The sequence below is a fragment of the Euphorbia lathyris genome, chromosome 2, assembly GCF_963576675.1.
Source record: "Euphorbia lathyris chromosome 2, ddEupLath1.1, whole genome shotgun sequence".
NCBI lineage: Eukaryota > Viridiplantae > Streptophyta > Magnoliopsida > Malpighiales > Euphorbiaceae > Euphorbia > Euphorbia lathyris.
The window spans coordinates 50,887,637-50,906,012 of NC_088911.1; the positions used below are offsets into that span (position 1 = coordinate 50,887,637).

The 18,376-nt window shown below is 36.3% G+C and overlaps 1 non-coding gene across 1 annotated transcript; it reads left to right on the plus strand.

The window, feature by feature from the left end:
* The first annotated feature begins 1,752 nt into the window (after positions 1–1,752).
* On the plus strand, positions 1,753–1,859 carry LOC136221060 (small nucleolar RNA R71). The gene has a single exon (XR_010684851.1). It is a non-coding gene; the product is annotated as a small nucleolar RNA R71 (small nucleolar RNA).
* Positions 1,860–18,376: the final 16,517 nt, after the last annotated feature.

Genomic DNA, 18,376 nt, shown 5'->3' on the forward strand with positions numbered 1-18,376 from the left:
TGAATTGTACGAATTAATTAGGGTATGCATAATTAAAATTGGATGTAAATTAATTTAAGTTGTTAATGTGATTAACTCAAATATTACATAAATAGTTTATGTAATCAACCAATTAAATTTAGTTTAATTGAGTCTATGCATGTTTGGCGTTATGGATATATTAGACCCTCTATAATCGTTATTTAGTCTTTTGGTATTTAAATAGGAGCTGCGTGTCCTGCCTTCTCTTACTCTCTATTGTATTTCTCCTCTCATCCAAATCCCTTCAACTAAATTGAAGTTTCTTAGAAATAGAATATTGTTGTAATTCAAGGCGCCAAGGAGAAGACGGAGGACCCAAAGAGAAATATGTAATAGTTAGTATTTCCCTAGGGTGACCCTTTATTCCGTTTCTGGCTCAACGGAATAAACTTAGAGATATGTCCATAATTGTCAATGTTGAATGTATGAATGTTTGATATGTGCTAAAGCAAATCAAGACTAGGTTAGATTATGAGACTTAAATAAAATCCCTCACTAATCAAAAGTTAAGTAAATAAGCAAGTTATTAAAATCGGTTGCCTTACTTCAACAAAAAAAAAAAATTGGTTGCCCCTCCCTAATATTATAATTCAGCTGGCAGTACTGGGGGCCTTTTGGTTGTTGAGTAAACTCAAGCTCGAGGTCTTATGGTAACACCTGAATTATCGAAAAAATTGTTTTTCTCGAATATGGGGTAATGCTTAAATTAGGATAGAATAATTGGATGAGTAAACTCATGTTGTTCTAACCTAATGGGCAATATGGTTGGGATTGATAGACGACACATATCAGTTACTAATGTGGTTAGTAACCCAACAACCTAGAAATCACATGTTTTGATGTGATTGATTACATGAATCTACCTAATGAATAAAACTAGCTTGTTGAGTAAACTCAAGGTGAAATTTCAGGAGTTAGGATTCTATCTCACTAAAGGAATTGTGAATATCCTTCGAATTAATGTAGAGGGTTATTAATTTGGTAAAATAGTGGGAGCAATTTAAAAACATAAAAGTCCAACGTATTTAAATTGTAAGTGAATTAAACAAATGAATAACATCCGTCACTTTTCTCACTCTCAGGTTAATTTTATCAAATCGTACTCTAAAACAATCATGTCGAAAACCGATCTAAGAAATATCCTTACCGATAACAAGTTGAATGGTTCAAACTTCGCCGACTGGTTTCGTAACCTCAAAATTGTTTTGAAGTTCGAAAAGATAGGGTATGTACTGGATACATCGATACCCGTTCTTCCGGCCGATGATGCACCCATTGAAGAGATTGATGCCTATTAGAAGCATAAATCCGATGATGAACACGCCGAGTGCATCATATTTGCATCGATGACACCAGATCTGCAAAGGCAACATGAGGAGATGGATGCCTATTCTATTGTCATGCACTTAAAGGAGTTGTTTGGAAAACAGACTCGGTGCGAACGTTTTGAGATATCAAAACTGTTGTTTCGCTGCAGGATGCAAGAGGGCACATCTGTTATGACACATTGTGTCAAGATGATTGGCTATATCACCAAACTTTCTAGTATTGGCTTCGCGATGGATCATGAACTAAGTGTCGACTTACTTCTTACATCCCTCCCAGAAAGTTATTCACAGTTCACCATGAACTACCAAATGAATGGCTTACATACCTCTCTTGAAGAGCTTGCCAATATGCTCAAGACTGTTGAGCCCAACCTAAAATGTTTGCATTAAAAGTTCAGCGGGCAATTAGTGGTGTGGGCATAAACGTTGAAGTTCTTTAAAACGTTCACAAGCCTCATAAATAGTTTCATTATCATTTTGAGAAAAAGATGTTAACTCTTTTATGACTCTTGCGGTTTTTGCTAAAGGAAAATATTTTGATAAAAATGCTTGGGCTAATTGCTCCCAAGTTTCAAATGTTGCGGCTGGCATAGAAGTTAACCATTCTTTGGCTCGATCCTTCAAAGTAAAAGGAAAAAGGCGAAGTTTGATTGCTTCCGCAGTCACGTTTGTTATTTTAAAAGTGTCACAAATTTCTAAGAAATTTGTCAAATGGGTGTTAGGATTTTCGTTAGGCAACCCAAAAAATGTTACGTTATTTTGCAACATATTAAGCAATGTTGGCTTAATTTCAATTTGGTTTGCATTTATTTGGGGTCTAACTATAGTATTCGTTACATCGGCTACTCCTGGCCTAGCGTAATCCATAAGTGTAGCCATAATTTCTGGCTCGGTAACTCTGTTTTTTATTGGAGTTTTGTTTTTGTTTTTCTTGTTTTTCTTGTTCTTTTTAACCGTTTTTTCAATTTCTGGGTCTAGCGGTTTTGGTGGAATGCCTGAACTTCGAGAACTGCGCATGAACTTGAAATTTCGCACGAACCGAAACTACCTTCAAAACAGAATTTTGAAAATAAATAAATTAGTAATTTGAAATAAATAAAATATAAAAGTTTGAATAAGTATAAATAAACCTAGATTCGAAATATAACATGAAAAATCTAAATTTTTGTCAAAAATATTGGCGTTCCCCGGCAACGGCGCCAAAAACTTGTTGAGCGATTTCCGCAAGTGCACGGTATACGCTTGTAGTAATAAAAGATATCGATCCCACAGGGAACGCTTTTTAACAAAAAACTTATTTTGAATCGGTTAAATTTACTTTTAAGGTTTATAATATGGAAAATCGTTTAATTGGATTTGGTTTTGAAATTGCTGGAATAAGCATTAGATTAGAGTATAACAAATGTTAGAAATCACTTCTGATTTAGGGATAAATTTACAAAATAGAAACGTTTAGTTCTTTAGAAAAGTAACAAATGTATTTGTTTGCATTAAGCAAAGAAAACAACTTTAAACTTTGTATAAATTCTAACAATGAAATAAACGTCGATTCCTCTAATTTTAAGGCTTTGAACTGCAGTCAATCCTCCTACGGTCGGGTTAGATTGCTACCTTAACCAAATTGATACTCTACTGATGATATCAATTTGCCTAAGTGTTCAACAAAGTTTCCTTGTAAAGATTTTGAATTCAACTACGTTTTAATGAAAATACCAGAACTCACTTCGGATCATTTACCAAAGTGCTACATAAAAATCTATCGAATAGAATGAACTTTATTAGATGAAATATGAATTTGATACAAGTTTACAGAGAACAAGAAGCATGGAAACTTTCGACGGCTTGCAAGTGAACGGGTTGTCAATCCTTTCATTGGGTTTCGTTAGAGTTTGTCAGACTCCGGGGCGGATCCTCTACTAAATCTTCTCGCTGTAACTTCATAATAGAGATACGGTCGGCTACTACCAAAATGTAAACTAATATGAACAAATCTAAACGCTGCTGTGTTTGTAATTATTTAATAAACAATGTGTGTACATCATATTGCTTTTTACAGAATCGAACTTCTAACTCTGAATCGCTTGACTCAGAATTTCTACATTAGTTCTATACTAATCTTCTCTTTTTTCTATCTATCTCCAACTCTCCATCAACTCTTTATTTATAGATGTTGAAGAGTCGTGATTGAAGTGTCGTGTCCGTTGTGAAGGGTCGTATCCTATATGAAGGGACGTTTCTATCCACCCGAACAAACGCGTTTCGTCAAAAACGAATGTGTATGAATGGCTCTCCAGGAATTTCTGAACTTACCGAGAATGTAAATTCTCGGCCGAGAATGGGGGAGCAAATATTTTAGCCTTTGAAATGTCAAGGGGAGAAGCTGGCGACGCGTGTCGCGACCGAGAATGGAGATCCGTGGTCGCCACATAGAGTAATTTCCGTTGTCTTTGACTTCGTCCTCGTCCTCGCTTTGGTGTATTTGATCTTCGTCGTCTTCGACTCCTTTTGTAGGGTTTTTATTCTATTTTAACCCCTTTTCGTTCCTATTTGGATTTTACCAAATATTTAAGTACCTTACAAGAAAGAAACATATTCGAAAGTAAAAGTATTCTAAACAGGTATAAATAGTATGAATTCGAAGCAAAACTGATGTAAATACTAATGATAATTTAGGTATATTTTGGGCTTAACAAATCACATGTTGAAAACGCGGAAGAAGTTGAACCCGAACCCGTTTCACTAGATGAAACACAAGTGTCATATCCCACTCGTAGGTCTCAAAGAGTTCGTGAACTCCCAATTAGATATGGTTTTCTAGTGGGAGATAACGAACTGGTTCCCGTGTTAGATGATGAACCCGAAACCTACGAAGAAGCTCTTACTAGTCCAGAATCTAAAGCATGGCTTGAAGCCATGAATTCTAAAATGGACTCCATGTATACTAACCAAGTGTGGACTTTGGTTGATCCACCCGAAGGGATAAAACCCATTGGGTGCAGGTGGATCTTCAAGAAGAAGACAGACATGGATGGAAAGGTTAGTACCTACAAAGCTAGGTTAGTAGCGAAAGGATATCGTCAAAGGCAATGTGTTGAATATGACGAGACTTTCTCTCCAGTAGCCATGTTCAAATCCATCAGAATATTGCTTGAAATTGCCGCTCATTTTGATTATGAGATTTGGCAAATGGATGTGAAAACAGCTTTCCTAAATGGAAACCTACTTGAGGATGCATACATGATGTAACCTGGAGGTTTCACGTCGAAGAATGCAACCAAGGTTTGCAAACTTCAAAGGTCCATTTATGTACTCAAGCAAGCATCTAGAAGCTGGAACAAACATTTTGATGAAACCATAAAACAATTTGGTTTCGAACAAAACTCAGAAGAGGCTTGTGTTTACAAGAAGACAAGTGGGAGCTCAGTCATTTTCTTAGTACTATATGTGGATGATATACTACTTATGGGAAACGATGTGGCAATGTTGCAAACAGTAAAAGTTTGGTTATCGAGTAATTTCTCCATGAAAGACTTGGGAGAAGCAGCCTACATCTTAGGGATTAAGATCTATCGGGATAGATCAAAGAGACTGCTCGGACTATCCCAGTCTACATAGATTGACAAAGTCCTAAAGCGTTTTGACATGCATGAATCGAAAAGAGGTAACTTATCAATGGTCCATGGTGTCACGAATCGCATGGCTGTAATTCCTTACTCTAGCGCGGTTGGTTCGATCATGTATGCTATGCTTTGCACTAGACCTGATGTGGCGTTCGCATTGAGTATGACGAGCCGATATCAAGGGAATCCGAGATTTGATCACTAGATTGCTGTCAAGAACATTCTTAAGTATCTTAGAAGAACTAAAGACATGTTCCTCGTATATGGACAAGGAGAATTGAAAATTGAAGGATATTCAGATGCTAGTCATCTGACTGATGAAAATGATTATAGATCCCAATCAGGATACCAGTTTATCCTGAATGGAGGTTCAGTTAGTTGGAAGAGTTCCAAGCAAGGAAGTGTTGCTTTCTCGTCAACTGAATCAGAGTACATCGCAGCTGCAGAAGCGGCAAAGGAGGCTGTTTGGATTAGGAAGTTCATAACAGAACTAGGAGTGGTACCTGACATTGTGAATCCCATTACTCTGTACTGTGATAACAATGGATCCATTGCATAAGCAAAGGAACCACGGTCTTATAATGCATCCAAACATTATCTCAAGCGATATCATCTCATTAGGGAGATCATAGCCAGGGGAGATGTGAGAATAGAAAAGGTGCCCACTGAGGACAACGTTGTAGACCCGTTGACTAAACCATTACCACAAAGAGCTCACGATAGACATCTTAGTTCTTCTGGTATTAGTTTCAGGAACAATTGGCTTTAGTCCAAGTGGGAGAATGTTGGAGTTTAGTGTCCTAAAGACAATTGCTTTAGGATATTAATATTAATAAATAAATTGTTTATTTGATCATTTGATTAATCAGATATATAGCATTAAAATGAAACTATATATAAAGGCAAGAATCTTTCATAAAGAAAGTAACGCTAAGTTTATTTAAGTAGTTATAAAGTGTTCATACAAGCATGAAGTGAGACTGTACTTTATAATAGACCAATAGACTTCAAGTAAACCCAAGTCAATTGATATGTTATAGGGGTTGGCATATTACTGTTGAGACTTGCATGTAACAGTGTTTTCTGTCGAGACAGAAAGCTGATCTCACAAGCTTTAGATATTCGGATATTTAGACAGTTACATGGATCCGGTGAAGGAGTTCATTAGGATTGGGACCTGATGCGCCCTCACCTAACTCGAGATGAGAACTCACTAAGGGATAAGTGTACCCCGTCGTTATCAAGTAATAAATTTCTGGTTTAAGTCCAGGTTATCGTCCACATGATTTATTTCTGCAAGTACCGAGCTACTCGATCTCGGATGTTATCTAGGCTTAGGGGGTTTTGAGTTGGTTTGTTTTAATTAATCTACTCCTAGGTTGATTTGTACTAATCCTAGCTAAGTTATCTAATTCTAACTAAGTTATCTAATTCTAACTAAGTTATTCTATGCCTAACTAAATTACTCTACCCCTAACTAAATTACTCTACCCCTAATTGATCTTTCATTAATGAAATTATCCGAAGGAACATGGTATGAACGATAATAATGAAGATAGATTATCAAGTCTATTGAATAAAAACCTAATCTGAGTCACTTGTATTCAAGGCGATTAACCCTACTTACCATCCTGAGGTTCCTAGCGCGTGATTCCCTAAGGCCGAAACTAGGTCTAAGGCTCAGTAAATTGGCGCTTAATCAACTAAGAGGTCGTCAATCTCCTAGGCTCTGACTAGGTCAGATTCAGCTTGCAATATGTGCCTACTAGATTTTGGGGCTTTTGAATGAGTTAAACCAATTGAATAAAGCGTAAGACAGAGATTAAACAAATAATCATAGAACAAAACAAGAGCTAAATTATTATTAAAGGCGAAGATAATTGTCACAAGATACAATAAGTCAAGTTCGGCAACTGTATCAAAGAGTACAAACAAGGAAAGATAAAAGGAGATACAAAAATCCCTTTCAGGGAACCTGTTTACTCTGCAGCCGGCGACTTAATCTTAAGGACGGACCTTGATAATTCCTCAAGGAAGAGCTTTGAAGGAGCTTCAATGGAGGTTGAAGAAGATATGGAGAAGATGGAGAGGAATTACAAGGGGAGAGCTAAAATAATTTACAAAAACGAAAGATATCTAAATTACAATGGAAAAATCCTATTTATAGACGCGGCTCAGGCCTCGTTTTGACCTATTTTCGTGTCCTTGTTGGTGTAGGAAGACGTGGGGTCAAACGTGGCTTCGTGGGGGCGGAATTGGTCTTTTTGACCAATTCCCGCAGGGTTGCTCGCCGAGCAGGGCGAGCTGCTCGGTGAGCAGGGCTGCTCGTGCCGAGCATCCCCCTGCTCGGCAAGCAGGCCTCCAGGGGCCTGCTCGGCGAGCAGAAATGGCCCACGGGGCCCTGCTCGCCGAGCGTTTTCGCCCGGAACGTGCTCGATGCGTGCCGAATCACCTCGATGTCCTTTTTCACCCGAACTTACACCTGCGCACGTATAAAAACTCCAGATAACATTAGTCCAAAAGCTAAATTGATCCGTCAATCGCTTCTTTTGAGCAAACGCTTCGTTTGGTGCGACTTTTGACGGACCAATTAGCTTTAAAAGATAACGGAATTATACTATGCATGCTATTTCGGCCGTATTTGCCTAAATTGATCACAAAACGAGCCTAAACGACGAAAAGTAAATAGAACGTTTCCGATTTCTAACTAACTCACACAAAAGCATTTAAATGCGAGAATTGCTCGCTTATTAACTAAATAACTCTAAAACCCGTCCTAAAACCGTACCCAAAGATAGGGGTTTTTGACCCTTATCAAACCTCCTCGCACTTAAAACTTTACTTGTCCCCAAGTAAACTAAAAACTAAACCCGCCATCACAAGCAAGCTAGAAAACCTCCCGGTTTGACTAGGTGCTTGACACAATTTCGAGCATCTGTAATTACATGCATTCGGAAATACAAAGTAGAGACACGATATCCAAAAGCCGCATTTCAATTATCATGGGTCATAGTTTTAAGCAAATGGACACATGTTCAATTAAACGAGTTTAAGGGGATCGCTAAGTAAAACACCTCACCATAGGTAGTTCACTCATTTCACACAATTTTGGTGGCTAAAGTGTTTACTCTCGGCTTATGTTCTTGCTTAGGATTACGTTGATTTTGCACGTTCATCCGCGTTCCTCTACTATGCTATATGATTCCGATGATATCAAAAACAGCCTCTAATCGGGGTTGTAATGCGGTTAGAGGGTTAAAGGTACAACAAGGGTTAATAGTTCTAGCGCTACAAAAACTAAGTTTAAATGGCTTTAGCAAATATGAAGTGACTGAGCTTTTTATTCATCCCTTATTATTTTCTTTTTGGGATGTTTTCTTGAGACGTTTTTTATTTTTAAGAACTAGGGAATGAAGTTCTTCCCTTTTGTTCGTCTCTTTTCTTTTCTTTTTCTTTTTCTGTTTTCTGTTTTTCTCTTTTTTTTTTCTTTTTTGGGATAGTGATGCTCATTCACTTCTTAGCCTTTTGGCTTGCTACTGTAATGCCATAAACAAAGATAAAGCGCTAGAAGAAAACAAAGGCTCTATTTGAGCTTTGCACAAGAAATTGGGTTAAGTAGCAAACCAAGTTGTGGTTTGCAAAAACAGGTTAGAACGAAAGAAAAATCTATAAACTACAAAAATATAGGCTTAAAGGGGCTTCCTAGAGTGGATGAAAAAGAAAAAATAAGGTAAAGAAAATGGTTAATTCTAATGAGGCTGATTCATCGTTTATCATCTCAAACCATCGCATGTAGGTTCAACACAGTATTAGGTGCAAAATCTGTAATCTTCCACAAGTCAAAGCTTTCACACAAAAATGTCAAGAAAAAGAGCTTTTTGATGTTCGCTCTTAGGCTCAAATTCAACTCACAATTCTTTGGGTTTCAATTTTGTGTTTACTAGTTTTCCCCAAACTCAAGTTTAATGTCACATGCCTTCGATTCTTAAGTTATCTACCTAAGTAATGATTTTAGCATTTCTTCAAAAGTAGGGTCTAAATGCAAACCTTAGCTCATGCTTTTACAGATACAAGAGTTGTGTCCCACACCTAAACTAGTTGTCATACAATTTTAGATTCGGTTCTCAGCCCTCAAAGACAAATAACGAAGTTTAGATTCGAAGGAGGTTCACGGTTTTAGGTCCTAAACATGCAAAACCTAAATAAAACCCGGAAAACGCAAAACTAAACTAGACACGACGCAACAAAAATTTAAAAATTATACAATTTTTATAAGTTTGTCTACCCCTCCTCCTCACACTAAAAATATGCAATAAGTTCCAACATTGCATCACAAACCATAGAGTACAAGTGCAAAAAGTTAGGGTGGAGAAGACAAATTACTGATTTTAGCGCAATCGGCAAAAGCTTGACGATTTGCGGTGGCAAATTATTTATTTATTTATTTATTTATTTATTTCAGCTTCGTTCGGGAAAAAATCCTGAACCGCTGCTTATCTCGATCGAGCAGCGGGCTGGGCGCAGCGCCCAGCGGCGGGCTGCGCGCAGTACCCAGCGGCGGGCTGGGCGCAGTGCGCAGCGGCGTGCTGGGCGCCAGCGCCCAACGGCGGGCTGGGCGCAGTGCCCAGCGGCGTGCTGGGCGCCAGCGCCCAGCGGCGGGCTGGGCGCAGTGCCCAGCGACGGGTTGGGCGCCAGTGCCCAGCTCGCCGAGCTGGGCGGCAGTGCCCAGCTCGGCGAGCTGGGCCTCCTGGGGCCTTTTTTTTTTTCTTTTTTTTTAAATTTTATTTTAAACCTGAAAACTTTAAAATAAAAATAAAAATAAAATAAAATAAAATAAAAGAAAACTAAACAAATAAAAAAAATATTTATTTATTTATTTATTTATTTATTATTTTTTTAAACGAACACTTTTAAAAAAAACGTAAAAGAAAACTAAAAAGACTAAACTAAAAGATCAATGTATAATCTAAATAAAACAAACCTGAAAAGTTTTATTAAAACTTGGGTTGCCTCCCAAGAAGCGCTACGTTATAGTCGGTGAGCTCGACATAGAATTTCCGCCCAGGTGTATGCTTCTACTCGCGTTAGGAATTCAAATTCCTGAATAAATAATCCGTACCTGCAAAACGGATTATCAGTTTCAAAGAATTTTAATAAAAACAACGGATAAAATTTAAATAAGTTATGAAAAAATTTAGTTTGCTCCCTTTTTGATTCTCTTGGTAAATCAAAGAGAATGGAAATTTCTGGACTTGGAGCAAAACCGAACTCTTCTATTTTTGGATTCTTCTCTAGAGGCTCAATTTCAACTGATTCCTCAATTAATATTGAAACTTTCGGTTTCTCATAATTAGGGATCAGTTCTTCATTGTTAATGGGAAAAGATATTACCTTATCAACCTGACCTACTAAATTGGGTTCTTTAATTGATTCGTCCGCGGTTGAATCAACTAGGATCCCTTTTTGTATGCATAAATTTTTAATTGAGGCATACAAATCGTCAGTTTGATCTTCGTGAGTAGATAGAAAGTTAAGCAAATGCGTAATAGACTCCTTATTTCCATTGTTTCTAGCCATTTTCTCAAAAAAGAAGAATCATTAGAAATAACAATAAAAATTAGAAACAAATATTCACAAAAAGAAAAGTATAAAGGATTATATATAAACAAGTATAAACGATTATAAACAAAGGATATTCACAATGAATGCCTAAACTAACAAATCGACCTTTGGTTCGATATTGCAGAAGAAATAAATCCCCGGCAACGGCGCCAAAAACTTGATGCGCCCTCACCTAACTCGAGATGAGAACTCACTAAGGGATAAGTGTACCCCGTCGTTATCAAGTAATAAATTTCTGGTTTAAGTCCAGGTTATCGTCCACAGGATTTATTTCTGCAAGTACCGAGCTACTCGATCTCGGATGTTATCTAGGCTTAGGGGGTTTTGAGTTGGTTTGTTTTAATTAATCTACTCCTAGGTTGATTTGTACTAATCCTAGCTAAGTTATCTAATTCTAACTAAGTTATCTAATTCTAACTAAGTTATTCTATGCCTAACTAAATTACTCTACCCCTAACTAACTTACTCTACCCCTAATTGATCTTTCATTAATGAAATTATCCGAAGGAACATGGTATGAACGATAATAATGAAGATAGATTATCAAGTCTATTGAATAAAAACCTAATCTGAGTCACTTGTATTCAAGGCGATTAACCCTACTTACCATCCTGAGGTTCCTAGCGCGTGATTCCCTAAGGCGGAAACTAGGTCTAAGGCTCAGTAAATTGGCGCTTAATCAACTAAGAGGTCGTCAATCTCCTAGGCTCTGACTAGGTCAGATTCAGCTTGCAATATGTGCCTACTAGATTTTGGGGCTTTTGAACGAGTTAAACCAATTGAATAAAGCGTAAGACAGAGATTAAACAAATAATCATAGAACAAAACAAGAGCTAAATTATTATTAAAGGCGAAGATAATTGTCACAAGATACAATAAGTCAAGTTCGGCAATGTATCAAAGAGTACAAACAAGGAAAGATAAAAGGAGATACAAAAATCCCTTTCAGGGAACCTGTTTACTCTGCAGCCGGCGACTTAATCTTAAGGACGGACCTTGATAATTCCTCAAGGAAGAGCTTTGAAGGAGCTTCAATGGAGGTTGAAGAAGATATGGAGAAGATGGAGAGGAATTACAAGGGGAGAGCTAAAATAATTTACAAAAACGAAAGATATCTAAATTACAATGGAAAAATCATATTTATAGACGCGGCTCGGGCCTCGTTTTGACCTATTTTCGTGTCCTTGTTGGTGTAGGAAGACGTGGGGTCAAACGTGGCTTCGTGGGGGCGGAATTGGTCTTTTTGACCAATTCCCGCAGGGTTGCTCGCCGAGCAGGGCGAGCTGCTCGGCGAACAGGGCTGCTCGCGCCGAGCAGGCATAGCCTGCTCGGCGAGTAGGCTTCTAGGGGCCTGCTCGGCGAGCAGAAATGGCCCACGGGGCCCTGCTCGCCGAGCGTTTTCGCCCGGAACGTGCTCGATGCGTTCCGAATCACCTCGATGTCCTTTTTCGCCCGAACTTACACCTGCGCATGTATAAAAACTCCAGATAACATTAGTCCAAAAGCTAAATTAATCCGTCAATCGCTTGTTTTGAGCAAACGCTTCGTTTGGTGCGACTTTTGACGGACCAATTAGCTTTAAAAGATAACGGAATTATATTATGCATGCTATTTCGGCCGTATTTGCCTAAATTGATCACAAAACGAGCCTAAACGACGAAAAGTAAATAGAACGTTTCCGATTTCTAACTAACTCACACAAAAGCATTTAAATGCGAGAATTGCTCGCTTATTAACTAAAATAACTCTAAAACCCGTCCTAAAACCCTTACCCAAAGATAGGGGTTTTTGACCCCTATCAGGACCCGACTTGAGATAACAGAATGGATTGATTTATCTAATGTGTCAACTGTTCATCTCATTGGTATTAGTAGGTATAACTAATCCTCAGACTCAATCATTCGTTAATTAGTGATTCTGGATTATGGAGTCTGATACTTTGATTCTGTGCGAGCACGATCCAATAGGTGAGAGCCTAGGGTGTGTGAGAGCAGGGCTATGTATCACACAAAGTAATTGCAGAATAGTTAATGTCAGATTGAGCATTCGTCACTCCCGGTAAGTGGGAGATATATCCAAATGGCCGCTTGTGGTGAATTGACTGAAATCCTTGCAAGGTGATACAGTTAAGAGTAGAAATGAACATTTCACTTAACTTATCTTTTCAGAGTGAATTCAACCTGTACAAGTAAAACCGGACTCTTCGTTATATGTAACCTTGACACATTCCATGGTTATAAGGAATTGACCGACATGATATAGTTGATGAAGGATCGTATTATACTGTACCTAATACAGAAAGGTTAACGTCAGTTATCAACCTGACTTCTTAATTGCTCTGGGGGAATATCATAGGTTCTGCTAGTAACAGCTCGCGACGGTATTCCGTTATATATATGTTGGAATTAATCGTGATGAATAATTTCAAAGGATATATACGGCTAGTGGCAATAAAGAACCTAATGGGTCGCATATGGGACTTGGAATCGGAGGATGAAAATGTAATTAGTGAGACACAATATAGGGGGCCGAAATTTATATATATTAGGGGATAAATTAATTTGATTAATAATTATAATTTGATTATGGTTATGAATTAAATTAAAAGATTATCTGATAATATTAATTAGAAGTTTTTATGTGATTGAAACTCTAATTAATTATCCCTAACATTAATTAATTATTAATTTGATTAATAATAATTATCTAGATATAATTAGTTATTGTTTAGATAATAGTAAAGTGTTTATTTAATTATCTAATTAGGAATCCTATTCCGAATAAGATTTCAATTATTTAATTACCTAACACAACTGGGATTAGGGTTTTGAGAAGTTTATAAATAGAATCCCTAACCCCATAATTTCGAAACACACACTGTAAAAGAGGAGAAGGAATTGTTCTGTCGTCGTCTCGGCTAATTTACTTTATTTCTTACTCCCAATGTTATCAGGCTCGGACCGGACCGGCCGGTCTGATCGGTCGAACCGAAAACCGGTGAGGAAACCGGTCCGAGCCTATCCGGTTATTTCAACAATGAAATAACCGGAGTGACCCGGGATTGGACCGGGACCCGGCGGTCAGCCCGGGACCCGGTGTGAGCCCGGGTTTTGAAGGAAAAAAAATCTAGGCGCAATTTGTTGGCGGGCAGGTTGGATTTCGAATTCTTTAAGGCGGTCTGGTACAATGAAATGATAATTAGGGCGGGAATTATGAATAAGCAAGGCAATGAAATTAGAATTTTAATTTGAACCAAAAAAATATAATGAAATGATAATTAGGGCGGGAAGAATTTTAATTTGAGCAATGAAATTAATTTAAAAAAATAAAAGACGTCAAGTCATGGGACTTAATTTTAGTGCGGCATTCGCGTTGCGCACGTCGTGCGGGTGCGCCCCTAACCCGATGGTGAATCGATTGCATCCCCCCCTGCGCGTGAGAGAGCCTTTTCCCTAGTAATTGGTTAAAGGCTTGTAAAGCCCATTTACTTATAAACTAGTTAAGTTTCTCCTTTCTTTCCTATGTGGGATGTAAATGTTTAATTTTATTTTATCTTCTTCCAAACCATTTCAAATGGTTCACCTTGAGCATCAATTTCTCACTCATCATTTGTCCGTTTTGAGTTTATAATATATTTTTAAAAAGATCTTATGACATAGAATACGTTGATATATTTCAATTTATTCTGAATTTAATTTATTCGTTATATATTTAAGACTCAAATTAACAAAAAATAACAACCCAAAATTGTTTATAATTTATTTTGGATATACATAATGTATACAAATAATTTTAAATTAATTATATATATTTAATGTATATAAATATTATTTATTTATTTATTACGTCATCCGGTTCGACCAATCCGAGCCATCCGGTCCGACCAAGTGACCCGTGACCCAGTCATCAATCCGGTTTGATGTCCGGTCCGGTTCTGATAACATTGCTTACTCCCTCTTTGATCTCGTATCGATTTCTGTTAGAGGCAATCATTGCGATTGCTATTTATTAAAGGTTGATTACTGATTAGTTTTGTTTTTGTGTTGAATCAAACGTTCGTGATTCACGAGTTGATAATAACAAGTTGTGGGCACTTCGTTTGCAACGGGAAATAGTTCTTCGATAAAGGTATTACTTTCTATTCCTCTTTATATGAAATAACAATTAACAGATCTTGGAAAAGGGAAATAGATAAAATAGATAAAATTTTATTATTCCGCTATGCCTAGACTTGTCTATTTTCCTACATAACTATGTGGGACAATTGTTCGAACACAATAGGCACCTCTATGAAAGGGTAAAGGCTCATGATGGAGAAATAGCTGCGTTATAGTTGCGAGTGAAAGAATTGTAGGACAAGCCTGCACCCTCAAAAGAACAAGCAAGCAGCACTCCTGTAGCACCTTGTCCATCCAAGACCCTGTTCCCTGACCCTGCCGATGGTAAGAACAATGACGGTGAGACCCCAGTGCAAAGGGGAGAGGACAAAGTCTCCTCTCCCATTACCGAAGCTTAACTCTTCCTGCACTGTGTGGATTCGTTTATCTGGTAAGATGTTCTTATTTCTATCCTCTCTACACCTGTCACAAACAACTAAGTATGTTTTCTTTCCATACATGGTCTTGCATTAGGGACAATGCAATTCTTTGTGTGAGGGAAGGGAACTGAATATGTTGGTATATACTTCATTGTTTTAAAATTGCTAATATACACTATCTGTGAAATTGTTCTGCATCACCACCATTCATAATTGTTTTGGGGGTAACCGTTTCATGATAAAATACATACCCTCAGTTTTTGTTTTTGTAGAAAAAAGTTGCCTCTTTGAACAATCACATTAGCAACAATGTAGGACCGTTTAGCTTTAATAATTGCATCAAGGAGTCAATAGAGGTCAAAAAGAACTAAACTGATAAAGACTACCCGTTCTTAACCTTTATTGAACCTGAATTCCGAATGAGAAATACTAGCTTCATTCTTTTTCATTGAAGATAAAGAGCTTTTTTTAGTGAAAAAAAAAGACGTTTGAGCTTTTGTTAATCGTGATGATTGAAATAAGGATAAGATTCCAATTTGTCTCTATCAATTTTAGGGATATACATATTTACCTCTAACATATAAAATGGTAAAATATTGTTTTTTAAGTTTCCAAGCAAGCTAAATTTTATCTCTATCTGATAATTTTTTTGAATGTATTTGGTTGACCGTTATTTAATTATCACATCGGATATTCCAAACAAGTTTATCGATAAACTGAAGTTGTATTCATGTTATGTATTTTGTCACGTTGTTTGTTATTGTATTAATAATATAGTATGTATTTTAGGTAGTTTGTTGTAATTAACTTATATGTGACTGACTTAGTTATTGGAATTGTGGTAGGTTATTTGTAATTGTGTTAATAATATAGTAAAGATTTTAGATGTAATTGATATTTGAAAAATCTGATATGACAATTAAATTGTGATAGACCAGTACGTTCAAAATTTCTATTAGATAGAGATGAAATTGATCTTGTTTGAAAACATTAAAGATATTTCGTACGTTAAGAGTGAACATCTACTTTCCCAAAAGTGATATGGTTATTAGAGAAAAATAGAGAAAAAAAAAGAAATTTAACATGATGGTTATTAGAGAATCCTTATTTTAGTATTCACGTATAAAATAATACAATTTTAAAATTAACATTTATTAGACGATGCAGTTTCAAGCCTCATTAATGAAAATTAAGTTTTTTTTATGTGGAATTATATCTTATCACCCTGTAATTTTGAGCGTTTTGGCTACTCAATCAGGTTTGAAATTAAATATATTTTGTTAATAAAAAAACTCATTATTCATTTTTTTTGGGAGGCAAAGGAAGGCATAAAGTCCAAGAATGAAAGAATACAAGATAAATATAAAATAAGAACTAACTAGAAACCATTCGCATTGAAGTTTGGTCTTGCTGATCTTCAAGAAGAACGTTCTAGAGGTCTGCAGAAGACGCACGACACTCGTGATTATCCGGAACATAAGAGAAGGCGAAATTTGTCATCTAGTCAGCAGTCTGATTTTTATGTGCTTGAAATTCACTTCCCAATCTCTATCTCTAATCATGCATTCCCAAATGAAAAAACGCATTATTCATTAATGAAACTTAAAATTGCATCGTCAGATAAACATTTAATTGTACTGTTTTAGTTTAGACGTAAAAGTTAAATCCACTTTTTTTTTTTTTAATAATTATTGGGTTAAATTTTTAACTTGGTCCCATTGAAATATGAATAGATGTTTTTATCAAAATTGGATAAAATAATTAGTATTAGGGTGGTTGTAAAATTTCAAAAATTGAATTCTGATGTTTTGTTTGTAATCTTTTCAAGGAAATATTGGATAGATGGTTATGGGAAAAAAAGAAAAGGATAAAATGCGGAATTGGTTAGAAATTCCTTATTGTGGGCACCCAAACCCACCAGTGTGTACGGCGCACCAAGAACACGCGTCACGCCCCCACCCAAAGCAACCAATTGGATTTTTCATTTATTTATCTAGCGATGGACCCTACCAACCCATTATATATAGTTTATTGCCACGTGGAACAGGTTAATGAAAGGCAAACTCAGGAGGTCGGCGGTGCTTATTAAAGTGGGTCCACTACCATGGGTTTATCTGCTCGCCGCATTTCACGGGGTGGCTCGTCCATATCCAAACCCAACTTTTGGGTCCCATTCCTTTCCTATTATTATTAGGAATGCCGGTGTCAAGCGGATGTGCTATTTAGTTTGATAATTTTTAAGGACACTGTTAAATGGTTAGAAAAATTGGAGATAGAATGGATAGAATCCATTAAAATATTATAATTGCCCTATTATAGAATCAGATTTTTATTTTTATTTTTTTAATTATTAAAACTTGAAATTAAATCTTCAAAAAAAAAAAACTTGAAATTAAAATGTATTTAATGTTTTATTGAAAATAGTGTTGAATTAATCCTCATTTCCTATCAATCCTATTATACATTGAATATTGAATATAGGAATTTATAAACTCCATCTAATGCACCGGATTTAAGTTTATTTGAAAAGAAAATGTATTAATTATTTTTTTAATTAGTGGAATTAATCATCTCCCGGATTAAAGATCAGGACACTGCTTAATTTTAATAAAAAAACAAAAAAAAATATACAACTTAATTTAAAAAACAATCAATTTAAGTTTCACGTACAAAATAGCACCAATATAGACTTAACGTTTAAAAAATGTATCAATTTAGGGCTCGATAATGGATTGGACACATCATTTTTATTACTCCGTTAAGTTCTGATTTCTCTCTCCATGTACAATTTATAGAACTTAACGTAGTAATATCAATAACGCGTTTCGTTCCGTTATCGAGGCATAAATTGGTACCATTTTTTAAATATTAAACCTATTTTAGTGTTATTTTGTAGGTCGAGCCTAAATTGATACTTTCCCAAAAATCGTAGGCCTATTTTGGTACATTATCCCTTAAAATTATTATAAAAATATATTAAAAAAAAATTGATGAGATGATAAAATTAGGAGATAAAATTTACATAAAATTATAAATGTAAATTAATGAAAGGACTAAAGAGTAATGATGTTATTTTAAATTTTTTTTGGTATATTTTGACAATTCACACTAACAGAATGACTCAAAAGCAATTTATTCAATTGTACATGACTTACATTTATATTATCGAGTAACGTTCAAGTTAGGGGTGAAAACGAGCCTTCCTAGTTCGCAAACTGTTCGAGTTAGGCTCCGTCAAAGTTCAGATC